Source organism: Myodes glareolus, chromosome 2 (assembly GCF_982192425.1).
Source record: "Myodes glareolus chromosome 2, mMyoGla1.1, whole genome shotgun sequence".
NCBI classification, from domain to species: domain Eukaryota; kingdom Metazoa; phylum Chordata; class Mammalia; order Rodentia; family Cricetidae; genus Myodes; species Myodes glareolus.
The window spans coordinates 30,646,847-30,658,850 of NC_142027.1; the positions used below are offsets into that span (position 1 = coordinate 30,646,847).

At 38.3% G+C, this 12,004-nt stretch overlaps 1 pseudogene; it reads right to left on the bottom strand.

Moving 5' to 3' along the window:
• Positions 1 to 8,939: 8,939 nt before the first annotated feature.
• On the bottom strand, positions 8,940 to 9,453 carry LOC148122921 (ubiquitin-conjugating enzyme E2 variant 2 pseudogene; annotated as a pseudogene).
• Between the last annotated feature and the right edge of the window lie 2,551 nt (positions 9,454 to 12,004).

Sequence of the window (12,004 nt, forward strand, 5' to 3'; positions counted from 1 at the left end):
GTTCAGCTGTCTCAACAAACATGTGAACAGAAGAATCAGAAGGCTGAAATGAAACAGAGAACTCCAGGAAACTCCTTCCCATCCCCGTGAGAACAAAGGAGGTTTCAACTGGACTTCATGGAAGAGAGCAGGAAAGATGGGGAAGGCTCAGAGGTTAAAGACTGGAGTTACTAAAATGCACATTGTTCATAGATGACTTGTCTATGTTACTATCTCTGGAGTGGGGGGTGGGTTTCTGAACACTAGAGCTCAGGGTCAATGGAAACCAGTGAAAGTAATTGACAGGACTGTGACTACATCTTTCAGGAAATGAAGATATTCAGGAGCATGCAATCTAGAAAGTGGTAGAAAATTTGAATTCTATTGCTGTTATCCTCAGTGAAAGAAAGAGTGGGTTATTGGAAGAGGAGAGGGGAAGAGGTAGTCTTACTACCAGGACTCTTATTGCCAACGTGACTGAGTAATGGCTTGGAAGAGCTGTTGTGAAGCAAGAATGGTACTTTCTCCATCTAGCATCCTTTGAAGATAATCTTTGATGGTGAATATTCTGGCCAGAGAGCTATGCAAGTGAAATCCTCAAGGAAAATCAGGTTTCTGAAGGTGATGGAGGGCACTGAAAATGTGATGGGAGGGAACTGAAAATGGCTGGTTTTCTTATATATTTATTAAAAGATTTGGAAGAAAAGCATAACTGAAACCATTATCATCTCAAGGAAGAAGGCATAGCATGGCATGCAGGGAGCACATGGGTAGAGCAAATAGAAGCCCATAAGGAAGTTTGAAAGGCGTGTGGAATTAGAAGACTTCAGAATAACTTGATACTGAAATCCCTTGAGAAATAGATGCTGGTGGATTGGTTGTCGGTTGTCTTCTTTCAATATTCAAAGGATAGTGAACAGTCTTTGGGATAGGAAAACACAGCAATCAATCCTGGAAGTTTTGGTTATTACATATTGCATGTACATACATATTACATTGAAGAATATATGGAATGGATGGAGGGAAATTGAGAATAGTAAAAATAAACTAGAATAACAAATGATGAAAATTCAGAGTCCTGAATGCAGCCTGGACCTCAGTGGGAAGTCCTTGCTTAGCTCTGTCCAGGTCTTTGAACTTGATTCTCAGAATTTGGTGTAATAATGTTAATGAGAGAAGAAAGAGGTAAGGTTAATTAGAATTGGATGAGTCAGCTGGATATTGTTATTACAGAGGTAGACATGATCGGAATTTTTTTAAATGTGGAGATAGGTGTGGATATGGGCAGTTAGAGAAAGCTAGCAATTCTCTTTAAGGTTTGCATAATTGACATCCACCTGGTTTCTAGGTTACAAATCTGAGTGGAAGCCTGTTGAGTAAAGACTAAAGATTGGGTAAACCTCAGCACACACTTAGCCTGGACACCACGAATATCTTTCCAATGCCTATCAAACATTCATCATGTTTATCTGATCACATTCTACCTTCCTTGCAGACAGACCTTGTCCTTTCTGGAAACTTATGCTTTATGTATAGTCAATCCACTATAAATGTCCAACACACCAGTACAGCCCTGGAGGCTTTTGGCGTATATTTATATGTCTTGGTAGAGAGAATTTCTCTGGGTTTAGAGATTCTGTAACAGGATAGCTTTGATGCTGCTAGTCATGGTAAAGAAGGGAGACAAATGACTTTGGATATGGAAAAGGCAGGAGGAACTGAGATGTTGTTTTGAGATGCTGCATGAAATTGTTTTGGAAGCTCATACCATTCAAGGAACTTCCTGAATTCATCCTCTTAAACATTTTCTCCAGCTCCCCTAGCTTTCCCATCCTCTTCCGTACTCCATCATTTCCTTTTCTCTCATTTTAGTACCCAGTTTTTCTATTTATGTGTCTGCCATTTTCTTCATTCCCCTTCACCTCAGTCCAGTCAAGTCCAAAGCTATGTAGGACACAGCATGTTTACGGTATTTTCCTTTTTGCCTCTTGTTATTCTTTTAGTCTCAACAAGAACTCCAAAGCTCTATTATTCACAGTGGAAAAAAGGGCTGGAACCTTCAGTGGAAACTACTAGCTTGGAATAGTGCATTGGCTGGTACTGTGGTCCAATGTTGCTTGTAACTCTGTGACTTATTTGGCTCTGCAACCCAAAGAAATCCATGTAAGCTAACTTTGCTCAGCTTCATATTCTATGAAAGCAGGGGTAGCGATGACCATCGTAGGAGAGTTTTGGAGATCTAAGCCATATGCTGAGACTTTTACGGTTTTAGGGATGGATAGATGTCACAAGGAAAGCTAACCTCCTGCTTGAGAGGGTCTTCTGGGTTCTGGCCACTGGCCAGTGGGCCTCCCGGAAAGACACAAAAAAACTGTCGCCTCGAGTTGGTGTTAAAGTTCACTTGATCCTTACACCTGATGCTCTCCACGCATGTGACTGCACAGATCCCTAGAGCTAATGGTTTCCAGGTACAGGCATGGAGGCTGCACACCATCTTCTACTGGCATTTTTTTTGGCCAGTCAGCTTATTTATTAAAACAATCACAGAGGCAAATCTTCACAGAGTACAAAAGGATTATTCCACAACATTTCCCCCTTTCTGTCAAATTAAAAAGGAAGATTTAACTTTAACATAGTAGGATTATATACAAAAAAAACAGTTATCAAATAAGAATTATAATTACAATATCCAGTCTATTTGTCTTTAGAAAATTTACAGAAAATGTTCTATTGTCTATCTTATCTTGGTAAATCTAAAGTTTTACACCAAATTTGCTTTTTATTGTAACTAAGAAAAACTATAAATTTAATTATTTTGTCTTTAACGCCATCAAAGACCCCATAAGGATGAAATGTCACCTAATGATAAGGACATCAAACTGTCTGGACAGTCACCAAAAGCTTTTTTGTTGTTGTTGTTGTGGCATCCAACTCTGACCTGCAGACCTAGCATATCTGACAGGCAATCTAATCTCCTTTCTACAGTTCTTTTTTCTGATCATTATCAATAACAATTTGTAGCCAACCCCCTTAAATAATAATAAACATCCATAAACCATTTTTGGAATATTGGCAGAGTTCCCTAGATTTTTTTCATTTACTGGGGACACTGATATTCTTTGGGGAACCCTGAGAAAATTCATGATTATGATAAGTCCTGACTGGAGTATTCTATGAGTTTGGATCATCTCAACTAACATCTTTGATGCTGTTCTGGATGCAGAATTCTGAGGAAACTGAAACAGGAGCATTTTGAGGTGTTGGATCACATGTGCCCTCTGTTTTTATTGATATTTCATTTCATCTCCTTCTTCTGAAAATTCATGTACTTTAAAGGTAACTTATGTGTGTTATTGTGGCTACTGAGATTAAAGGTATGTGTTACCATAACCTGGTCTATAGGCTTATTAGTGGGACTTTTTTGTTCTCAGTTCTTCAGGCAGTCTTTATTTATTAAAATACATTTGAAATGCCACTATAACCACTGCCTTAAGTTGCTAAGTGGCATGGCTAGAACTAAATGGCTGACTCTGCCCCAATCCTTGGTTGTGAAAAGCCTAGCTTCATGGCAGAGGCACCAGGAGTCATGTTTACCATCCCAGCTCTGGGGAGTTTTTGTTTCCACACTGCAACCAAGTAGTGTGCAACATACTATTCATAAACCCCATTTAAGTGTTTTGTAGCTGGAACTCTTAAAAGAATTGCATGGTTTTTATCAATAGCACTTAGCCCTTAAAAGAGCAGCTACTATGCTGGCTTTTAGCAAACAGAGCCTACACAAGAAAAAACAGTTGCTAAGAAGCTGAGGTGACTCCATTTTTGTATGTTTAGAATCCCTTTTTAAGCTTTTAAGGACTTTATATGGATGTACATCACCCTGGATGTTGGGTGCCATTTATTGGTGGAGATTTCCTGTCCTGCAACAGCTCTCAAATAAACATACTGAGTCCTAATACTAATTATAAATGATCGATCAATAGTTCAGGCTCATTGCTAACTAGCTCCTACATTTTAAGTTAACTCATATTTCTTTTTTTTTCAAACTTTATTAAATTATGAAAGTTTCCATTTCCGCCCCTCCTCCCAACACCCTCCCACTTCCCCCCTCCTCCTCCTCCTCCCTCTCTATCCCTAAGAGCAGTCAGGGCTTCCAGCCCTGTGGGAAGTTCAAGTTCCTCCCCCCTCCCTCCAGGTACAGGAAGGTGAGTATCCAAACAGACTGGTTCCCAAAAATCCAGTATATGCAGAGGAAACAAGTCCCAGTGTCATTGTCAATGGCTTTTCAGAAAGGCTCCGGGCCAGCCACATTCAGAGAATCCGGCCACATTCAGAAAATCTGGTTGGATCACTTGTTCGTTTAGTCCCAGTCCAACTGGCCTTGGTAAACTCTCATTAGATCAGTCCCCTTGTATCAGTGGGTGATCACACCCCTCGCGCTCCTGAGTTTTTTTTCATGTTCTTCCTCCTTCTGCTCCTCATTTGAACCATGGGGGGCTCAGTCCGGTGCTCCAATGTGGGTCTCCATCTGTATCGCCATCCATCGTCGGATGAAGGATCTATGGTGATAGGCAAAAATTGCTTACATATGCAAAAGTCTGGATGTCAAAAACTGCAGCACCACTGTCAGGCAACAATGAACAAATTAGGTCTCTGGATTAAAAGGTCTAACTTGGCAAATAAAGAGGGCGGGAATATTTTCTTCTAAAATTGGTACTCAGAATTCTAATTTCATTTTTTTTAACCTAACGTTTATTCTTGAATATTCCTCTTTTGCTATGCCTTTTTCTCACCCTCTTTCCTCTCCCCTACCATGGCAGTACCCTCCCATATTCACTCTATATCTGCTTTTTCTTATCAGCTGTCCCTCACTTTATTTGTCAAATTTGTGCTTGAAATAGGGTCCTGGATAGTGTTTTGTTGTTGTTGTTGTTGTTGTTGCGGTGCTGGCGGTTTTTTGTTTGTTGGCTTTTTGTGTCTTTGTCACTGGGAAGCACTCTAGCACCACTGGGAGAGGGGAGCTCAGTTGAGAAAAAGACTTCTATCCATTGGCCTGTAGGCAAGACTGGAGCAGGAGAGCATTTTCTTGATGAATGGCTGGTGTGGGAGAAATGTCTGTATTCTGACAATCATATTTTAATAAAACACTGATTGGGCAGGCAGTCAGTATAGGCGGGAAAGCCAGACAGGAAGTAAGGGTGGAGCAAAGAGAACAGGAGTATTCTGGGAAGCAGGAAGCTCCCTCCGCAGTTCTGCCCAGACCACCAGAGAGGAAAGATGTAAGCTGCCCTGCTGGAAAAGGTACTGAGTTATGTGGCTAACATAGATAAGGATAATGGGGTAACATAAGTCATAAGAACTAATAAGTAGGCTGACCTAATGAGACAATCAGCTTTATAACTTATAGAGATCTCTGTGTGATTGATTTTCTTTGAGACTTGCTGGCTGTGGGGTACCGGGCGGGACAGAAACCCCAACAAGCCGACCCTCTTACTACAAATGGCTGATGTGGGAAGCCCCTGTCCACAGCAGGAGGTGCCTGCATTGGGCTGGTGGTCCTAGGTTATACAAGAGAGCAGGACGTGTAAGCCTAGTGTCCTTCAAGGTCTCTGCTTCTGTTTGTGGTCTAAGTTCTTGTTTTGAGTTCCTGTTCAGGCGTCCTTTAGTTATGGATCATAAAGTATAAGTTGAAGTACACCTTTTGCACCCCAAGTGACTTGGTCATGGTGTTTCACACAACAGAGATCATACCACCACAGTGTCTTAGTTACCGTTCTGTTACTGCAAAGAGACACCATGACCAAGGCTAGTCTTAGGAAAGAAAACATATAATTGGGAGAAGGGAGAATGGGGAAGGTTTCCTTACAGTTTGAGGGTGAGTCCATTATCAAGGTGGGAAGCAGACACAATGGCATTGGAGCAGTAGCTAAGGACTTCATACAGACGGACAGGTAAAGAGAAACACTGGGCCTGGTGTGGGTGGTTGAAACCTCAAAAGGCCCACTGGCTGACTCCCCCATTACACACCTACTCCAACAAGGCCTTATCTCCCAATCCTTCCTCAGCAGTCTACCAAATGATGACTAACAATTCAAACATGTGAACCTTCTAGGGCTGTTCTTATTCAAACTACTACACACAGGAAGACTGAAACTTCTGCTTTCTTGTAACTGTTTAAAGTTTGGAAAACCCACCATTCTTATTTGCTTGCTTCTCATTGTATCTGTTTAAACTTAAACTATGTTGCTTCATTTGTTTACTTCTCTCATTCTCTTTTCCCCAATTGAAATTATATCTCAGAGAGGGAAAAAAAAGAGTTCAAAGTTCAAAAAATGAAATCATAACAGTGCCAAGAAAATGCATAAGAATGTGACTCATCTTTCAAAGGCGATCTTCAAAAAACTGAAAAGATACTCCAAGTAATGGCAGCACAGTAATAACTCGAGGCGCCTACACTAATTAAACACTAACACAGCTCTTCAGAATCCATTCAGCTCCTTTGTATCTTCGTGGCAATTCTCAGAATACCCCAATGAAAGAGAATTGCTGTTGTTCCTAGCCTACTGAAGCACTGAAGGATTAATAAATTTCTCAGAACCAGAGCCAGACTGTTAGAAAATAAGGAGGTAGTGGTCACAACTTACTGCCTGCCTGACTTTTTGCTCTTATGAAGTTCAAATTCTTCAAGGTCACAAATGTATTAGATGAGTTGAGGGTACTGCTCTTTGTATCATTTTGACCACATGGTAATTTTATGAGATAAAATATAATAGGGAAAGCATTTTTTAATTGATTTCTATACTCTTGGATACTCAACAGCAGAAGGCACTAGAGTACTCAACAGATTGCTCCCTAATCATCCAGATCTAGACAATTTCTCATGAATAAAAGTTTGTAATGTTTTCAAACTATTTAGAGATTGGCAGCTGCATGTCTATCAATTCCTTTTGGAACATGCCACTTAAGATGGGTCTTAATGCATGCAGCATTTTATTTTTAATTAAAATACTTAGTCCAGGGAGTATTTATTAATAATTTGAACAGCAACAGATGGTCTGCTTATGTGTTGTAACAATCTTTACCCCAAATCAGTCAAAATAATTAACAAAATGTAAATTATTAAGCACTTAAATATGTATTATGCATCATTACAATTCCCGTAACATATTTTAATCTTTTATGAGAGCAATACGATGGCTATACAGTAGTATATACAATATTCCATGCCAAATGCTTTGAAAATTAGATTATCTTGCTTTGATACATTGGAAAAGTGGTTTGCAAATATTCTGGTAGTATTTTTGAAATGTTCTTGCTGCCTAGAAATGGAGAAAAGTCAAACTAAATGAATAAAATCATTCTTGGTAAGAACATTACACAAATCAGTCCATCGTTGTGTGCATAGTTGGTTTTATATGTAGCAATTTGGTGCAGCATTTGGGGTAATATAAATCTATATGAGAATTACGGAAACTATTATTTTCACAGCACAAATCTTGAAAACCAAAATTTGCTGTGGAAACAATGTTTGTATCCACAGGGACTAAGTGACCTTGTTTCTCTTCAAGTTATATTTAAATCCAAGTTTTCAAATTTAATTCAATTGCCTGCAATACAGCTCAGCAGGTAAATATGTTCACTATTAAACATGATGATCTGAGCTCTAACCCACAGGGTGGAGGAAGAAAAGCAATTCCTATATGTTCTCCTCAGCATCCCCCAAATAAGTAAATAAGTATAAAATGATAAAATAATTTGATATTTCAATTTGTATTTTATTTAAAGGCAATTTTTCAATTTTAAATAAAAGCAGAATGGAGCTTAAAAGTTACTTCACTTATACAACTTTGAATTTTCTTATCATAGTAATTTGTTTGAATTATTGTTTGCTGTAGTTTCAAACATGAGTAGGAAGGACAGGACTGGCCTGACAGATTTTGTGGGTGATTTACATGAGTTAACGAAAAGCCTCAGATTGTGACTAGCATACATTAAAAGGCGATCTAATTCCCATATTTGTTAAAAATCTAGTGCGAAATGCAGTTATAGAAGTCCAAGTAATAATTACAAATCCAAATCATAGAAATGTCACATAGATACCAGGTCCTAGATCATTTAATTAATCCCTAACTATTTGTGAGAAAAAGTATTTGTCTTGAATTCTCAGGCCATAATTTAGCATATATAGTCTCATTTTGGTGTTTTGCATACATCTGTTAAAATTTGAGACTCTTTAATAACTATATATTTAAATTATTGCAGGTTAAAAATTAAGTTTTTAAATCCATTTTACCTGACCTTTTTTTTTTTGAGGACACATTCCACATTTTATTTACATTTCACGACTAACTTTTATCTGAAATCACATATCCATACACCTATTTCCTTTTCATTGCTTCACTTAAAACCTCTAAGCATGTTTTATTAAACAAAGACTGTAAACAAATATTTATCATGTCTGTTACATGGAACAAACGGGAACAGCTTTTAACAGAGATTCATCAATACCCCCAAACATCTTTTTATTATAAATACAGGTATCAAACAATCCTGAAGCTATTTTTGATGCTATAGTAGTCAGCGCCCACACCCGCACCGCTTTGTGTTAACACAACTGTGACTACTCATTACACCTGCTACTTTAAACAGTTTGGTGTAGTCTAAGGACGATGGATAAAGCATGCCATTTCTGTTCTTCCTTCTTGAGACTTTATTGTTCAGAAAGACAAAGGTTTCCACTGCCATCTGACACTCCTTTGCCATGCTTTTGTCTTGAAAACCTGAATTCAACTTTGAATACTTCAGGCTCATGTTTAAATGACAGTGCTTTAAGAAGAGAAAGAAAAATTGTGCAGCACTTCTCCTGTTGCCTGAAAACATAATAGGTGTACATATATTAAATATATTCTTACAACTGTCCAGGTCATGTTTACCAGCTGGAATTCTTTTACTTAATGTGTGGGTATTTTTCATGGTGATATTTAATCAAGACATTAACATGAGTAGAAGGTTGTTGATTTAAGACAAGTTTGAGATCCACTAAAATCAGTTGTTGTAAGTCTGTCCTTCTGGTGGTTGTGGAAGCTTCATATTTTCTTTGGACATCATTAGACGTCTTAGCTCTTGGAGGACAACTTTAATGTTATAGGAATTTTGCCATTTTGCTAATACTGGTATGCTTCGTGCATCCACCATTCCACTGGAATTATTGATCCCATTCATATTAATTTTTGTTACAAATCTAACGGATGGAGGAGCTTCTGGGTATTTAGATCCACATTCTACCTTCAGACTATATATTCTGTTTTCATAGTTTGTCCTTGGTGACCCAATAATCATGCCTGTCCACTTTGTAAGTGTCATGTCTTCATCATCTTCAATGCCCCAGCATCACCTACTCCTTTCTGTCCTTCTTCAAGTTCTTCCAACAAGTGAAAATTCCGAGGAACTTTAACTCCTGTGGAGACCGCCATCTTCTCCTGCCTTACCTGACTTTTATACAAGACTTTTGTTCTCCTATAGAAAGAAATCAGATTTTACATCACCAAATGTTGGCATTCTTTCTAAGTCTATTTTTACCTTCTTTGACAAAAATCAAGTGGGTATAGCTTTGCTATTTGTTCCCTGTTCCTCTATTTACAACCAAACTCCTTTTTTTTTTTTTTTTTTTTTTTTTTTGTCAGCACCAGGCTGTCTTTTTCACTCTAACTCTATGTTATCATCTGAGGCTGGATGTTGTAATCGCTCTAGCATCATTCACATTCTTTAGGATTGCTTGGGGTATTTGTTGTATTCTGTGGTGCATTATGATTTCTTGGTTTCTTTTCTACCCTAAACCTTTGAAATATGGCATGGGAATTTTGGTAGTTGTTACATTAATTCTGTAAAGTATTTTTGATAGTATAGACATTTTACAATTAAATTCTACCTCTTCAGAAACATGGGTTAATTTTCATCATCTAGTCTTTTCTGTTACTTCCTTTTACAATAATTGTGTTAAATAGTTACTCTGTGGCTTTTAATGTCTTCAGAATTTTGATGAGCTAGTAAAACAGACATTCTTGCAGTTTAACTAAAATGCATCAACCATCCAGCCCAGGTATAATACTCTAGAAATGATTTTGCTCATTCTTTTGACATTGAAAACTATGATTTTGCATCCCAGCCACCGCTTTCTTTCAGAGCAGCTGTTAATACTTTTCAATATCACTTGTTATGTTCTTTGTCACAGCTACAAAATCTGTGTATGCTATTTAAGAACATGTAAACCTCTAGATATACCAAGTGACTTGATTAATGAGGTTTTTAAGATTTTTGTTCTGCATGTAAGTGTGTTTTCAATTTATTTTTATATACTTGATTATTGGTCATTTAGAGTGCCATAAAATTTCTTTTCATTTGTGTTTTTAAAAAGCCCCCACATTTACTATGATATGGTTTAGCCTCAGAGTAGTTACCCATTTATTAAACTTGCTTAAAGATAAGGCATTAGTAGTCACATTTCTTTCCTGGCTTTTAGCCACTGAAGACTAAATACTTACCCTGAAGATGTCAGTTTAGCACTAGTAATGTATTGCCAGTGTGCAGAGAGTTCTGCCCTTTCATTTCTTTCCCTTCCCCTAAATAGAGACACCTGTAGTCCATTCAGAACTGCTCTGCTGCCCTGATCATAATCAGGTTTTGCTTTTCAAGCATCATCTTTGGAGAGCTTGAGACTGTGTGCTCCCTGTGGTGTTTGAAGTCAGCCCTTCATCTGCATCTCCTTCTTAGGCCACCCAGGATGGGCGCTCATCTTTGTAAAGTGCACGCGCAGTTGCCTTGGGGTTTCTTAGGCAGCATGTATCTAGAGAGATGCAGACATTAATTATCAACCTCTTGTGCTGCACATGGTGGCAGGGTGGAGAATTGGGGATTAAGCATGCAACGTAAACTTGAAGGGAAAAATGTGTTGTGCTCTATCTGCAAATTTACCATTCTGTCAGCCTCCTGGTCAACAGATCCCATGCAGAGCTGCCTAAAATACCTAAGAAAAGCAAAGATGCAGATGCTTGGGGCTCGGCAATGAAAATCCAGATATATCTCTAGGGCAGGAGTTTGACTTCACTATCATCAAATGTCTATGCTTTTAAAATCTTTATACGGCTTGAAATTTTACATAAATAATGCGGTGACTCTTAGGACCCAAACTAAGGAGAGGGAGGGGCAGAGAGGGACATATATACATTCATTCTGCATATATATACCCCATATATGTATACCTTTCTCTGTCTCTCTCTCTCATCTTCTGATCCATAGAGAGAGAGAGAGAGAGAGAGAGAGAGAGAGACAGAGAGACAGAGAGACAGAGACAGAGAGACAGAGACGGGGGAGAGACAGACAGAGAGAATCAACCTTAAAACCTACTCGAAAACCTCAAACTTCATCAACTTTTTTGAAAATAGTTTAAGGAATTGCAAATATTTTTCTTACCAGCTGGTGTTTAGCAATGTAAAAATGTCTCTTACTATACAGAAGTTTACTGCACTTAGCTCAAGTTAATTTTGATGCCATTGTTTAAATGCTCTTTTACCTGGGGCTGCAGAGATGGCTCAGTGATTAAGGTTAAGTTGTTGCTCTTAAAGAGGACTCCAGTTTGGTTTCAAGCACCAATATGGAAGCTTAAAACCATGTGGAACTTTAGTTCCAAGGGAAGCCATGCCTTTTCTACAGGCACCAGGCATGAATTTGCTGCTATACACACATGCATCTTTTTAAAAATGTGAATTCTTACAGCCCACATAATCTATTTTTTAAACATAATCACATCTGTTTCAATAATTCTTACCAGTAAATGTCCATCTTTAAATTTTTCTTTTTTGTTGAATCACTTTCTACTGTTTTCAGCTCCAATAGTTAGGTTGCCATATTACCCTATAACTGAGTACTATTGTACTCAGTCTGGTCTATCTAGAATTTGTGGTCCTTCTGCTTCAGTCTCCCAGATGTTGGGATTATAGTCATGTGCCATAAATTCTAGCATTCTTTGGCT